This window comes from Solanum dulcamara, chromosome 1 (assembly GCF_947179165.1).
Source record: "Solanum dulcamara chromosome 1, daSolDulc1.2, whole genome shotgun sequence".
Taxonomy (NCBI): Eukaryota; Viridiplantae; Streptophyta; class Magnoliopsida; order Solanales; family Solanaceae; genus Solanum; species Solanum dulcamara.
In genome coordinates, this window is record NC_077237.1 from 15,834,769 (window position 1) to 15,850,325 (window position 15,557).

General features: G+C 35.2%; 2 long non-coding RNA genes across 2 annotated transcripts; both read right to left on the bottom strand.

Annotated features, from left to right (window-relative positions):
• Nucleotides 1-1,845: 1,845 nt before the first annotated feature.
• Nucleotides 1,846-3,773, bottom strand: LOC129887401 (uncharacterized). The gene is made up of 3 exons (XR_008766351.1): nt 3,727-3,773; nt 2,790-2,831; nt 1,846-1,968 (listed from the first exon to the last, which is right to left on the bottom strand). It is a non-coding gene; the product is annotated as an uncharacterized LOC129887401 (long non-coding RNA).
• A 5,378-nt stretch (nt 3,774-9,151) lies between these two features.
• On the bottom strand, nt 9,152-11,079 carry LOC129887408 (uncharacterized). Its single transcript, XR_008766354.1, has 3 exons — nt 11,033-11,079; nt 10,096-10,137; nt 9,152-9,274 (listed from the first exon to the last, which is right to left on the bottom strand). It is a non-coding gene; the product is annotated as an uncharacterized LOC129887408 (long non-coding RNA).
• Between the last annotated feature and the right edge of the window lie 4,478 nt (nt 11,080-15,557).

The window sequence follows — 15,557 nt, forward strand, 5'->3', positions numbered from 1 at the left end:
GACTAGCTCATTTGGATCTTCGTTTGGTTGATTCAGAGGATGGTGTTGTTTTTGTCCAAAATAGTTCAGAATCGTCTCTTATGGCAGATGTAAAGGCAAAGCAAGATAATGATCCAACTTTGGTTGATTTGAAGAAGGTGATTGCCGAAAAAGCCATTGAGGCTCTCTTCCAAGGGGCAGATAGTGTGCTTAGATATCAAGGCTGATTGTGTGTTCTCAATGTTGATGGCTTGATGAAATTGATATTGTTCAAAGCTCATAGTTCGCATTATTCAATTTATGAGGGATCCACAAAGATGTATCGAGATTTGAGGTAAATTTATTGGTGGAATGACATGAAGAAGGATATTATGGATTTTGTAGATAAATTTCCTAATTGTCAACAAGTGAAGGATGAGCATCTAAAATCGGGAGGTTTAGCTCAAGATATTAAGATTCCTACTTGAAAGTGAGAAGACTTGAATATGGATTTTATTGCATGTTTGTCTTGTACTCATAGGCAATATGATTCAATTTGAGTTGTTGTTGACTGAATGACTAAGTTGATATTTTTTCCCATTAATACTTCCTATTCATGCGAGGATTATGCTAGACTTTAAATTTGACAGTTGGTTAAGCTTCATGCTGTTCTGCTATCTATCATTTCGGATTGAGGTACTCAATTCACATCTCAATTTTGCAGGTCTTTCCAAAAAGGGTCTTGGTACCCAAGTTAAGCTTAGTATATCTTATCACCCTCAGATCGATGTTCAAGATGAGCATACTATTCAGACCTTGGAGTATATGTTGAGGGCTTGTGTAATTGACTTCAAAGATAATTAGGATGATCACGTGTTATTGATCTAGTTTTCTTATAACAATAATTATCATTCGAGTATTCAAATGACTCCATTTGAGGCTTTATATGGTATAAGGTATAGGTCTCCTATAGGTTGGTTAAGTTGCTTTGATAGGACCTGAGTTGGTTTGTGAGTCTACGGAGAAAGTTAGACTCATTAGAAAAAAGGTTGAACACTGCCCAAAGCCGACAAAAGTCCTACTCAGATGTGAGGCCAACAGAGCTTGAATTTGAGGATGATGATAGGGTTTACTTGAAAATCTCACCTATAAAGGGTGTTATTCATTTTGGAAAGAAGAGGAATTATTATTCCCTATTATGTAGGCTCATACTGGATTTTGAGACCCTTTGGAAAGATAGCCTATGAGCTGGATTTGCCTGAAGTTGGCATTAGTGCATCCGGTGTTTCATGTTTTATGTTTCATTGTTGAAGAAGTGTTTGGTGGTCCTAGATCATTGTACCTTTAGACAACATTGGTGTGAAAGAGAGTCTATCTTATGAGGAGGTTCCGATTGAAATTCTAGACAGGCAAGTTCGGAAGTTGAGGAACAAAGAAGTTGCATCCGTGAAGATTCTTCGGAGGAACCAACTAGTTGAGGGTGCTACATGGGAGGCTGAAGTCAATATGATGTCATGATATCCCAATCTCTTTCTGTCACGACCTAACCCCGTGACTAGTATCCGAATTGGACCCTCATATACACACCTATTATCTATAGTCAATCGGCAATTAAACATGATATAAGATTTATATGGGTAGCACGTCGTCTCAAACTGTTACTTATATATATACCAAAATCACTTATTTCTTGGGGAGTCTTAATTGTCAAAAATAAGATAACATAATATGTAAGCCGACAAAGCTTCCATTCTGAATGTAAACGTCCAAAAACATAAGTCATACTAGTACACAGGACAATATCTATATACAACCCACTCATATGTCTACAGACCTCTAAGAAGATTAACAATAGCATATGATGGGACAGGGCCCCGTCGTACCCCTAAATACACAAATATATACATTATAAGGATTAGTACCCAAAGTTTGGGCTCCGAGACAATGGAGCACTTCAAACTCGTTGAGTAGAATCCTAAGCTGGCGGCTCTCCAAAATGAGTATTTGTACCTGCGGGCATGAAATGCAGCCTCCCGAAGAAAGGGGGTCAGTACGAACTATGTACCGAGTATATAAAGCATAAAATACCGTAAAGGAGATCACATCTGCAATAAAGATTCAGGAGCTAATCACTGTACCTGTGTCTTATGAAATGAATACATGCATATCATCATCATATATCATACCCGGCCCGTTAGGGAACTCGGTGTCACAATTATATCAATATATCGTTATATGTATATATATACCATACCCGACCCTCTAGCAAGGGACTCGGTGAATAGAGTAGTGTACACTGATACCGTACCCGGCCCATTATGGGACTCGGTGCCATAATCATATCGTCATATCATCATAATATCATATTATCATATCACGTACCCGGCCCTCTAGTAAGGGACTCGGTGAATAATGTAGTGGAATCCATATATGATAACATACCCGGCCTATCGTAGGACTCGGTGAATAATACCATAATAATATGCACGAATAAGGTATCATTAGCAACCTTGTGAAATTTGATCATTATCGGAGACTTAATAGAATAAGCAAAACAGTCCATCATTTGAAAACCAAGACAATAGTCATTATGAATCACACCAATTATGAATTATACTAAAATATGAATTATACCACAACATGAGTTATACCAACTAGGATGGCTGGAATCATACACATGAGTCAAGACATAACAATATAAATTTTGAAAATCAAAAACGGTAGCCATCCGAGTATATCTACGAATAAGAGTTTCTTTGGAATTTAAGCATACGTCATTCGTTCGTTTCATATGGATCATGCCAAAAGAAGAAAATGTTAACTTTACATACCTTTAGCATTTATACGTATATGTTGTCCAATATTGTCTCAACCTATATTAAAACGTTAAGCACTATGGTTAAGCTATGGACAAGAATAAAACGTAGTCTATCGTTAGTAGGTTATTTTTTAAAAAAATTGGACAGCACCTCCCCTATACCGCTCACTTTTCCCACTTTCAAACCAGCCATATAATCATCAATCAACATCAACAATCCAAAATATTGACACAAAATAAGATTTATTATTGACAATAAGCCTAGAATATTTCCACCCGACTCATGTTACCAAAGCAGTAAATTCAGAAAGTCAAGTACCTCACGTTGTATCTAAATTTTGAAATTGAAAACGGCAAAACTGGACTTTATGACCTTCATGAAACATTTAGATCTCTGTCTTAAGTTTCCAATGCAAAAGAAATCAACTCAAAAGTCATTTTCTACAAAGAGATATCATCAAAATACGAACAGCTATACATGAAGGATTTTTCAATCCAGAATCTGGACAGAATTTGTCTTATGATTCATGCTCAGTTTTCGACATAATAAAAGCAGATATAGACTAAGACATAAACATAAGAGTTGTAGGTACGTGTATTAGCTTTCCAAAACATATTTAATATCTAAAATCGAAGGTCTACACAATGAGATATTCCAGAATTACTACCAGCTACTCAATTCCAAAAACGGGTTTGAACATTCACAATCTTCATACACCTTTTTCCTCCAAATTCAAGAACAACAACTCATCAACAACATCAAAACAATATCAACCATTATTATACATCATCACTAAGATAATTCCATCTATTTAATCTACCTAAAACAACCCCTTAACCCATAACTCTCAACAAATCACCAAACTAGTTTATAATACTATTTTCTCCGTTCTAATCCGTTAAAACTCTAACTAAACTTGTTAACAATGAAAAGGAGACTTTAATATTACCTTAAATTTGCAGCACCACATAAAATCTTCTCCTTATTGGCTGATTTCTAGATCAAATTGAAGCCAACGCGACGTACAATAATTTTCTCTTCATGATCTTCGGATTTTGGGACTCAAATTTTGGTCGGATTTGGTTTTTCTCTCAAGAACTTCCCCTCTCTCTCTCTCTAGAATTTTTTCTGGATATTTTCTTAGTCTAAACTATGAAGGAAGACATAGAATTTAGATTAATTTCGTGGGTATTGGGCCTGACCCGAATTAGAATTGGGTTGGGCCGAATTCACTATTTAGTTTGGCCTGTCAGACTTAAAACGTCTATATCTTATTACTCCGATATCACATTTCATCCCACGACCTATGGTTGGAAAGATATTTCAATTATCTACAACTTTCATGTTGAGAGTTTTCCCAAATTCTCAAATTATAAAGAGGTTATGGCCTCCCAAAGTCAGCTTACCCGAAACGTAACTTTAAGAAAAACATATTTGATGGCTTCTATTTTGATTTGGCTTAAGGGTCCTTCTTGAGATGTATTTTACTACACATAAATTATTCATATAACTTGGCATCTACAACAAATCATGTCCTTTTAAAATTCAAAATTAAAAGTCCCTGAATTTATAATCGTTAGCTTACGAATAATCCAAAATGCAAAAATACGGAATGTTAAACCCGCCTCATAAAGTCTTATAAGAAATTTGGGGGAATAGTCTTTTTTTTTTTGCAACAACAAATAGTTTCATATGTCAATCAATATAATTAATCGAGAGGTTTAGATTACCTGTAGGCGTAGAAAACAAGTGAGGATACTTATCCTTCATCTCTTCCTCGGCTTCCCAGGTCATCTCTTCTCTATTGTTATTTCGCCACAATACTTTGACGGAAGCCACATCCTTAGTACGTAACCTTCTGACTTGGCGATCAAGTATATCTATAGGGTTTTCCTCATAAGAAAGCTCCTCCGTCACGAAGGATCACCAATACATTTGCGAAGCATCGACACGTGAAAAACAGGGTGCACTGCTTCCAAATCAGATGGTAGGTCCAACTCATAGGCAACCTTGCCTATTCTACGAATAACCTGATAAGGGCCAATGTATCGCGGCTAAGCTTTCCTTTCTTACCGAATCTCATTACCCCCTTCATGGCTAACACCTTCAAAAACACCCAATCATTAACCTGAAACTCTAAGGGTCGACGTCGATTATCTGCATATGATTTCTGTCGACTTTGGGCTGCTAATAACCTTTCCTGAATAAGCTTGACCTTATCAACAGCTTGTTGAATCATATCGGGTCCGATTAACTTAGCCTCACCAACATCAAACCAGCCAATAGGTGACCTGCACTTCCTGCCATATAAAGCCTCATATGGTGCCATCTGAATGCTAGAATGGTAGCTGTTATTATAGGCAAACTCAATAAGTGGCAAATGGTCATCCCAAGTACCTCTAAAGTCAATAATACAGGCCCGTAACATATCTTCTAGCGTCTGAATAGTGCATTCAGCTTGCCCTTCAGTCTGAGGGTGAAATGTTGTACTAAGATTTATTTGTGTTCCCAATCCCTTCAGAAATGATCTCCAGAAGCTAGCTATAAATTGAGCCCCTCTGTCTGAGATAATAGATATGGGAATCCCATGAAGTCTTACTATCTCTTTGATAAATAACCTCGCATAGTCCTCTATTGAATATGTAGTTCTAACTGAAAGAAAGTGGGTTGATTTTGTCAGCCTATCTACAATCACCCATATGGAATCATACTTCCGTGGAGTGCTAGGTAAGCCTGTAAAAAAATTCATATTAATTGCTTCCCAATATTTTCTCAAGTGTTCTCTTAGTTAATTATGCCGTTCATAGACCTCCTCCGTTTGTCGACTCGCTTTAGTTCATTATAACGCACTCCAAGTTCTACTAGTAAATCGAAATTTCACCAGGGTAATATTTTGGTACTCCAATATTCTTTCTTTACCCTACTATGACAATCCGTATTCTGGAATCCTCGGCATCATGTGTAACTTTCTGACTTTCATTTGAAGGTCTTTAACTATCATTTGTTTTTACCTCTTGATCTTGATCTTTTGGGTTGGTTATCAATTAGTGTTAAGGTTCCTTCATCTTATAACCTTACCGTCATCCAATAACCAGTAACCCGCCTATTCTGATTGTCTCGGTTAAGTCATTTAATAATTTCCTTTACCCTAACTGGCAATATTTTAGGCATAATATCTTGAGTCATTTCTCTATTTTCGACTCAAACTTTTCTATTGCCCCTTTACTCTAATTTTCTCTTACTTCTCTTACCACACATACTATTGCAATCTTTATACGAATATGTGTAGGTGCTTAAATCAGCCCAGAAAATACCTAAACGTCGCCACGTTAGTCTTTATGCAGTCCCTATATTTTCTCTTACCTCTTTCAGTTGATATCAGGACTCACCTATGGCTTTTGCCCCCAATACTAATTATATCTCTATAGTTTTGCCTCAAACCATCTTATACTTTTCTTTGATGTATCCGAAATATTACAATCGCATTGTGGTTACTAAATTCTTATTCTGCTTATCAAGTAATCACTTGATATCACCCTTAGCATACCAATATTCATAGGCTGCATAACCAATCTTGTAGAATTTGTACAACGTGTATTCAATTCTAATCATAGTCTTTCCTTCTCTTGGCTTATTCTGCTCTAAATTTCTTATTGTACTAACACTCACTTGCTGTCTATTTTGTCATACTTGCATCCCTTCCTTTACTTACTATTAAGTTTTCTCATATTCTACCATATGAGAGATTTCTCTCCTTTGCTACTTGTATATCCCAATCTTATTAGCCGATAATTACGTTGCCAACATCTCAACCTCTAATCCAGTATAACCTTGCTATCATTTATAATATCTTCAAGCTACTTGTTACTATTCTCATGTTGTATTCGTCCTTTTTATAAGCATCCATCTTTTGATGTCACACTATCCAAGATCTTTACCAATAATTCTCAGCACCGTCTCAAATATCATCTTGGTTTTTTTTTTTCCATTTATTGCTGACTTTTAAATTTTTCTAACTTGTTCCAGCATGGGATCTCACATGAAGTTTAGGTGTTCACCTTAACGTGTTGCAGTGTCAGTTAATTTCATCTTACACTTATATTTTTTTCTCATCCACTTCCCCCCTTTAGGGTGTACCCATATCATTATCTATTTATATTCTACTCTATGTCCCCATTTCAAATTTTCAAATTCATGCGATTCTTTTCCAATACATTATCTCTGTCTTTTTTTATATCATCAATAACTTAGATTACCCATGTACGAACCTTAACACAATCACAAGGTGATGAGAATTCCCGATATATAGTACAAAATCTCGTCTGATAAATGGTACTCAAATGATATAATTAATATAGCAATTCATTCAAAGCCACATTCCATTCATTCTAATCAGTAATTAGCTAGTATTTATAATCGTTTCAAATTCTCCATTCGGTAGCACTTATATTCTAGTGATCAGTGTTCCAAGCTTTCTTATAACGCTATCTTTATCTCAATAGATATCACATGTTCCTCTAGTAAACTCACAATACATCCGTTATTTTTGCAAATCTATATTTCCTATCATCTAAGGATCTCACTATTTTTCGAGGTGAAGTCACATATACACAATACTCCTTTATGCCTTATACGCTTTCACCCTTGTCGTGTACCCAATACTAACTTTTAATCTTACTCAAAATTATATCCTTTAGTCACTTTTCCGCTAGACTTTACTTATTTTCATAACGATTCTCATCATACTCACATTATATTCTGTTCTTACTCAATCCCATAGTGTAACACTTTTTAACCTTATTCACGATTCTTACTAAGGGTCAATTATACTCGGTGGAGTAAACGTACTTAACCTTTTTGTAAATTATCCCTTAGTATCACAACCCCTTTCGAATCATCCTAGTATTTCATGAACAACACATGAAATACATGATCCTGAATATTCCATAAGTTTATGTTTTCCATTCACCAGTTCCATCTCCAATTAATTGGTTAAGGACTAATAAAATGTTATCATAAGGCATTCTTCAACCACCACCAAAAGGAAGCTAGAATCCAACGAGCACCACCGGACCTCTTAGTGCTTGATGCACCTGGTTTACCTCCAGGCTTATTCTTAAATTTTGAATGAATTATTTAATTCACAAACTAATTGTTGAGTGCCTTGTACTTCTCAATGGAAGTAAAACTTAATTATGAGACATTTTTTTTTCTTCAACATAAGCTTCTTTTAAGGCAAACATGCGATTGGAAGTTATCTTGGTTCATTCAAATCAATTCTAAATAGGCTTTTTCCGAAATAAAATTTCCCAAATAAGAATGGTGTCCCTTAATGATGACATGGGGGTATTTCTTAACTCTTTACTACAACACAATAAATTTACCTCATGGGTATCAACCTTCAAAATATATTATGAACTTATGTCCCACTTTCTTTTTTTTCTATTTTTTTTTATTTCTGAAAAAAAAATTGGGCAGAGTTTCCTCTGTATTTCTTACTATCCCAAAATCTGCACGTAGAAAATACCAACAATGCCTCACAGGTTCAACATATATATGTTCATATCATATCGCAGCCACACAGGGCGCCCAATATCAACAACAGTATGAAAATGATGGACTTACCTCTTATGTCCGACTCGAACTGCACCTGTTACACTTTCCTGTCTACTTTTTATTTCAATTTTCAACTTTACATTTCAATCCTATTTCAATATGCTTACCTCATCCACCATACCTCTTTCGCATCATCACTTACCCGTATATTGTGTAGCTTCCAATATCATCAATCGCTTTCTTCTATCGATGTCGTTCTTCAGCTGAAATCAAAAGATAGAAAAAAGGAATTTCATGTCCTATGGCTGGGCTCTATCGCACGATCCTAGATATGAAAGAAAGGCAACGTCCTAAATGTCCTGTAGCCTCCTATTTATAGATGTGGTGCACAATACACCGATAAACAAGACTCTACTAGACACGGTCGATAGACACTCCAAGGATGAACTGCTCTGATACCACTTTTGTCACGACCTAACCCCGTGACTAGTGTCCGAATTGGACCCTCATATACACACCTATTATCTATAGTCAATCGGCAATTAAACATGATATAAGATTTATATGGGTAGCACGTCGTCTCAAACTGTTACTTATATATATACCAAAATCACTTATTTCTTGGGGAGTCTTAATTGTCAAAAATAAGATAACATAATATGTAAGCCGACAAAGCTTCCATTCTGAATGTAAACGTCCAAAAACATAAGTCATACTAGTACACAGGACAATATCTATATACAACCCACTCATATGTCTACAGACCTCTAAGAAGATTAACAATAGCATATGATGGGACAGGGCCCCGTCGTACCCCTAAATACACAAATATATACATTATAAGGATTAGTACCCAAAGTTTGGGCTCCGAGACAATGGAGCACTTCAAACTCGTTGAGTAGAATCCTAAGCTGGCGGCTCTCCAAAATGAGTATTTGTACCTGCGGGCATGAAATGCAGCCTCCCGAAGAAAGGGGGTCAGTACGAACTATGTACCGAGTATATAAAGCATAAAATACCGTAAAGGAGATCACATCTGCAATAAAGATTCAGGAGCTAATCACTGTACCTGTGTCTTATGAAATGAATACATGCATATCATCATCATATATCATACCCGGCCCGTTAGGGAACTCGGTGTCACAATTATATCAATATATCGTTATATGTATATATATACCATACCCGACCCTCTAGCAAGGGACTCGGTGAATAGAGTAGTGTACACTGATACCGTACCCGGCCCATTATGGGACTCGGTGCCATAATCATATCGTCATATCATCATAATATCATATTATCATATCACGTACCCGGCCCTCTAGTAAGGGACTCGGTGAATAATGTAGTGGAATCCATATATGATAACATACCCGGCCTATCGTAGGACTCGGTGAATAATACCATAATAATATGCACGAATAAGGTATCATTAGCAACCTTGTGAAATTTGATCATTATCGGAGACTTAATAGAATAAGCAAAACAGTCCATCATTTGAAAACCAAGACAATAGTCATTATGAATCACACCAATTATGAATTATACTAAAATATGAATTATACCACAACATGAGTTATACCAACTAGGATGGCTGGAATCATACACATGAGTCAAGACATAACAATATAAATTTTGAAAATCAAAAACGGTAGCCATCCGAGTATATCTACGAATAAGAGTTTCTTTGGAATTTAAGCATACGTCATTCGTTCGTTTCATATGGATCATGCCAAAAGAAGAAAATGTTAACTTTACATACCTTTAGCATTTATACGTATATGTTGTCCAATATTGTCTCAACCTATATTAAAACGTTAAGCACTATGGTTAAGCTATGGACAAGAATAAAACGTAGTCTATCGTTAGTAGGTTATTTTTTAAAAAAATTGGACAGCACCTCCCCTATACCGCTCACTTTTCCCACTTTCAAACCAGCCATATAATCATCAATCAACATCAACAATCCAAAATATTGACACAAAATAAGATTTATTATTGACAATAAGCCTAGAATATTTCCACCCGACTCATGTTACCAAAGCAGTAAATTCAGAAAGTCAAGTACCTCACGTTGTATCTAAATTTTGAAATTGAAAACGGCAAAACTGGACTTTATGACCTTCATGAAACATTTAGATCTCTGTCTTAAGTTTCCAATGCAAAAGAAATCAACTCAAAAGTCATTTTCTACAAAGAGATATCATCAAAATACGAACAGCTATACATGAAGGATTTTTCAATCCAGAATCTGGACAGAATTTGTCTTATGATTCATGCTCAGTTTTCGACATAATAAAAGCAGATATAGACTAAGACATAAACATAAGAGTTGTAGGTACGTGTATTAGCTTTCCAAAACATATTTAATATCTAAAATCGAAGGTCTACACAATGAGATATTCCAGAATTACTACCAGCTACTCAATTCCAAAAACGGGTTTGAACATTCACAATCTTCATACACCTTTTTCCTCCAAATTCAAGAACAACAACTCATCAACAACATCAAAACAATATCAACCATTATTATACATCATCACTAAGATAATTCCATCTATTTAATCTACCTAAAACAACCCCTTAACCCATAACTCTCAACAAATCACCAAACTAGTTTATAATACTATTTTCTCCGTTCTAATCCGTTAAAACTCTAACTAAACTTGTTAACAATGAAAAGGAGACTTTAATATTACCTTAAATTTGCAGCACCACATAAAATCTTCTCCTTATTGGCTGATTTCTAGATCAAATTGAAGCCAACGCGACGTACAATAATTTTCTCTTCATGATCTTCGGATTTTGGGACTCAAATTTTGGTCGGATTTGGTTTTTCTCTCAAGAACTTCCCCTCTCTCTCTCTCTAGAATTTTTTCTGGATATTTTCTTAGTCTAAACTATGAAGGAAGACATAGAATTTAGATTAATTTCGTGGGTATTGGGCCTGACCCGAATTAGAATTGGGTTGGGCCGAATTCACTATTTAGTTTGGCCTGTCAGACTTAAAACGTCTATATCTTATTACTCCGATATCACATTTCATCCCACGACCTATGGTTGGAAAGATATTTCAATTATCTACAACTTTCATGTTGAGAGTTTTCCCAAATTCTCAAATTATAAAGAGGTTATGGCCTCCCAAAGTCAGCTTACCCGAAACGTAACTTTAAGAAAAACATATTTGATGGCTTCTATTTTGATTTGGCTTAAGGGTCCTTCTTGAGATGTATTTTACTACACATAAATTATTCATATAACTTGGCATCTACAACAAATCATGTCCTTTTAAAATTCAAAATTAAAAGTCCCTGAATTTATAATCGTTAGCTTACGAATAATCCAAAATGCAAAAATACGGAATGTAACACTTTCCTCCTGTTCCAACTTAAGGTTTTAAGTTCTTCCATGATCACTCCTTCAAATTCATTTGTTTCAGTCATTCTCATATTTTCGTATGCATGCATGCTCATGAAATGAGTTTTTAAGTCTTGTTTAGCTTGGGACTGATTATTCATTGGTTTTATGGATCTTGAAGTGTTTTGTATTCATGTTGGGTGGTTATGTATTTTTTCATACTCTATTCATGCTAGCTTCAGTATCACTCGAGGACGAATGTTCCCAAGGGGGAGATATTGTAAGACCCTAGAAGTGGGAAAGCAAAAAAAAAGAAAATGTTGCAGAAAAGTTGTTGGTGCAACTTCCCACGAGCCAATTTATGAATCAAAAGGAGTCCTACAGACTGTACGAAGGGCTCGTTGGAGGGACACTGAGGTTGAATTTTTTTATCAAGTGTTGGGTCAACCTACAAGGAGGTCCTACGGACCGTATAAGGGTCTACAACCTATAGGGTTGCCATAGAAAAGAATTAGAGACTTGATTTTTGGGTTTTTGAAAATATAATTTGGCAGGACGAAAGGAGATGATGACTCATAAAAGGATTGGCGTACCATAGACAAAGCTCATAGGATGGGTCTTGGAGACTGGGAATTTGACGAAGTGTTAGTGGATTTGACAAGCTGATTTGATGATCCATAGAATCATCGACGATCCATAGACTTTCACAATATAGTGAATGTGCAATTTTCAATAGCTACTATTTTGAGCACTTAAATCCTACGAAGGGTCCTATGACCCATAAAATCTTCTACAGCTTGTAGAAAATGAATTGTAGGAAGTATACTGGTTTTGATTTGGATTTCTACAAGTGAAGGATGACGAGCCGTAGAAGGACCTACGGACCATAGGTCCCATCCGTAGATCACTTCTGCAATTTTTAACAAAGGGTATTTGGGAATTTTTCCCTTCGTTTAATTTCTAAACTATGTCGTTTTGGGCTATTTTGGACGTTCTATAGCTACTCAAACCCTTCAAACCAACCCCATTCCCTCCCATTCATCAAAAATCCCTCTAAGGCATCAAGTTCTTCTCCCAAGATTTTCTCTCAAGTTCAAGGCTAGGGTTTTCAAGTTCAAGGTCTTCCATCTTCTTTGATTTCTAGGTATGTGGGAATTCACCAATGGATTACATTCATCCATTGGGTCCCAAAAGACCTCAATTCTCGTAATTTGATTTCACCTAATTCTAAGGGTTTCAAGTGAATTCTTCATGGGTCCTTTTATTATTGATTAGATTAATGTTGTTTCACTTGATCATGTATGATTTTACATTACTACATGATTTGACATTGATTTTACATGGACCAATGCGTAATGTTATGATTTTCAACTATGAACTATGGATTTATGATCAAGGATTTATGAATGATTTATGTAAAGTTATGAACTATGTTTTCAAGTATGTATGAACGAATTGTGAAAGGTTTTCTCACAATATGAAAGAATATGATTTAAATGCTTAGAAAGGTACGTGTCTATATGAATATGCTATGATCATGATTTTTCAAGGAGTTATTCTTATGATGTATTTTATGAATGGAGTTGGTACATGTTTGCCTTCCCTAATGTTAATGATTTATGTACTCCGTTGAGATTAACTAAGCACCGAAAAGACTTTATGGTGGATACTTGGTAAGGGAGTCTCCAGTAGCAATCCCTAGTCCCAAACTATGTGTCCCCATAGATTTGCCTTAATTGGCCTAGCTAGTGGATCCACATATAACTCATGTTATGTTTATGATAAGGAGTCTAGTTTGGCAAGTAGCCTCTCTCTTCTCGATATAGGTGTTACATCGAATTTCATGTTATAGCTCACGTGGTCTTAGATTTCGATTAAGGTTAATATCTCACAACTGTATATGTTTTCCTTACAAGATCTAAATTGCTATTTTTATGATGTATTGATCTCATTAAATGTTTTCAAGTTTTACTTCATGCTTTCAAGCTATTTGGTCATACATCACATTTTCATATTGATTATGGCTGATTATTCTTGTCCATTCATATTTCTCACATACTTAGTACATTCCATGTGCTAACACATACTTTTGCCTATATTGTATCATAATATAGGGTCCAACGCTTATCTTCACGCTCGTGGCTAGTTGACGATTATTTCACTTAGCATTTAGGTGCCATTTGGCCCCAAATTCTCAAATATTCTTGGCAAGTTATTTTTAAAAAAATATTTGTGAAGTTTCACCATGCGTTTGACAACAAATTTTTCTAAATTTTGGTGAAATTTAAAAAAATATTATTTTGTACCTGTGAGTTCTAAAAATTATTAAAAATACCTATAAGTTTGTGTTATCATCTTAAAATGAACATGTTCCATTAAAAAAAAACTTATAACGTAATTGATAACAATCAAGAACAACAAAATAACTATATAGGCAACAATAATACATTAATCGAATTAAAAATAAATTATTCTTTTTTTCCAATCTTGTCACTCAAACTATTCTTTTTCGGAGGAGGTAACAACAAACTATTGTTTTATAAAATCTTCCCACAATCTACGAACAATCTCTTTCCGGCAAGCTTTCATTTCTAGATCAGATGACTGAGAAGAAGAAGCAATATTGTTACTCTGAGTTGATTTTTCATCAACGATCATATCACCACTTTTATATTCGGTAAATATTTCATCAGTGCTTTGATTTTCATGTAAAAAATTATGTCATCTGGTACAAGAAACTACTATTTTCACCTGCATGTGTAAGTCATATTTGTGCATGCCTTGTCGTAATAATCTGAATCTACTTTTCCATGCACCAAATGTTCTTTCAATTACATTACGCAAAGAGGCATGTCTATAGTTAAATAGCTATTTTCCATTCTTAGGCTCTGTTTCACTTCTCCTGTAGTCTTGCAAATGATATCGCATTCCTTTAATAGAAATATAGTTATTGGCTTATTGAAAGAAGTTTCATTAAAGAGGGCCGGTGAATATTTTTATAGATAACTTTTATTTAATAGGGATTAATGGTATTGTTTGATCATATTAATGAAGTAAGTTGGTAGATAAATATTTAGTTGGAATAAATAAATGATTGGTGCTTTTATAAAATATAAAATTTTGGGGTTATTTTTAAATATTTAAAACTTTCCAAGTTCCAGTTTTTTTTAGAACTTGGGAAATTTGCCAAGTAATGGCAAATTGTATGGACAATCACAAGTTTTCAAATATTTTTCAAGTTTTTCCCAAAAACTACTTAGTGTCAAACGCTCACTTAGTGAGTCCTCATGTTTCGAGGACAAGCCCGTTATGACTTTTATTCATGTTCAGACTATATATCTTTCTTTATGTTTTGGTGAGCTAGGAATTTGTCCTAAGCCCCATCTAAAAGTAGTAGAGGCATGTCTAGACTGTTATGAGTATGTAGCCCTATTATTCGGAGATTATGTTTTGAATTTTTTCAATCGAGATTTTATCTTGAGACTTACTTTCCGCATTATGATGTCATTTCAGTATATCTTATTTACCTTATGAATGCTATATATGCTAAGAGGCTTTGTTGGGATCGTTCGGAATTCTAATCGCTGTGTTACATTTAGGACCTAGCCTGGATGGTGACACAAAATTGGGGGAGCATATGTTTATGCAAAATAACTCTACTTGTAACAAAAAAAAACGTGAAATGATGATCATTACCCTCGTAAAGCACGTGAAATGACGTGATTTCCCTCGTGACAAAGCAAACATATTAACAGAGAGATGCTTACCTCCCTCTTATAGAATAAGATAGAAAAACTCTAAACACTACCCAAAGTCTATCAATTTCCCAATCCAAAGATCTTCAAAATGCCTAATGATATCACCCTT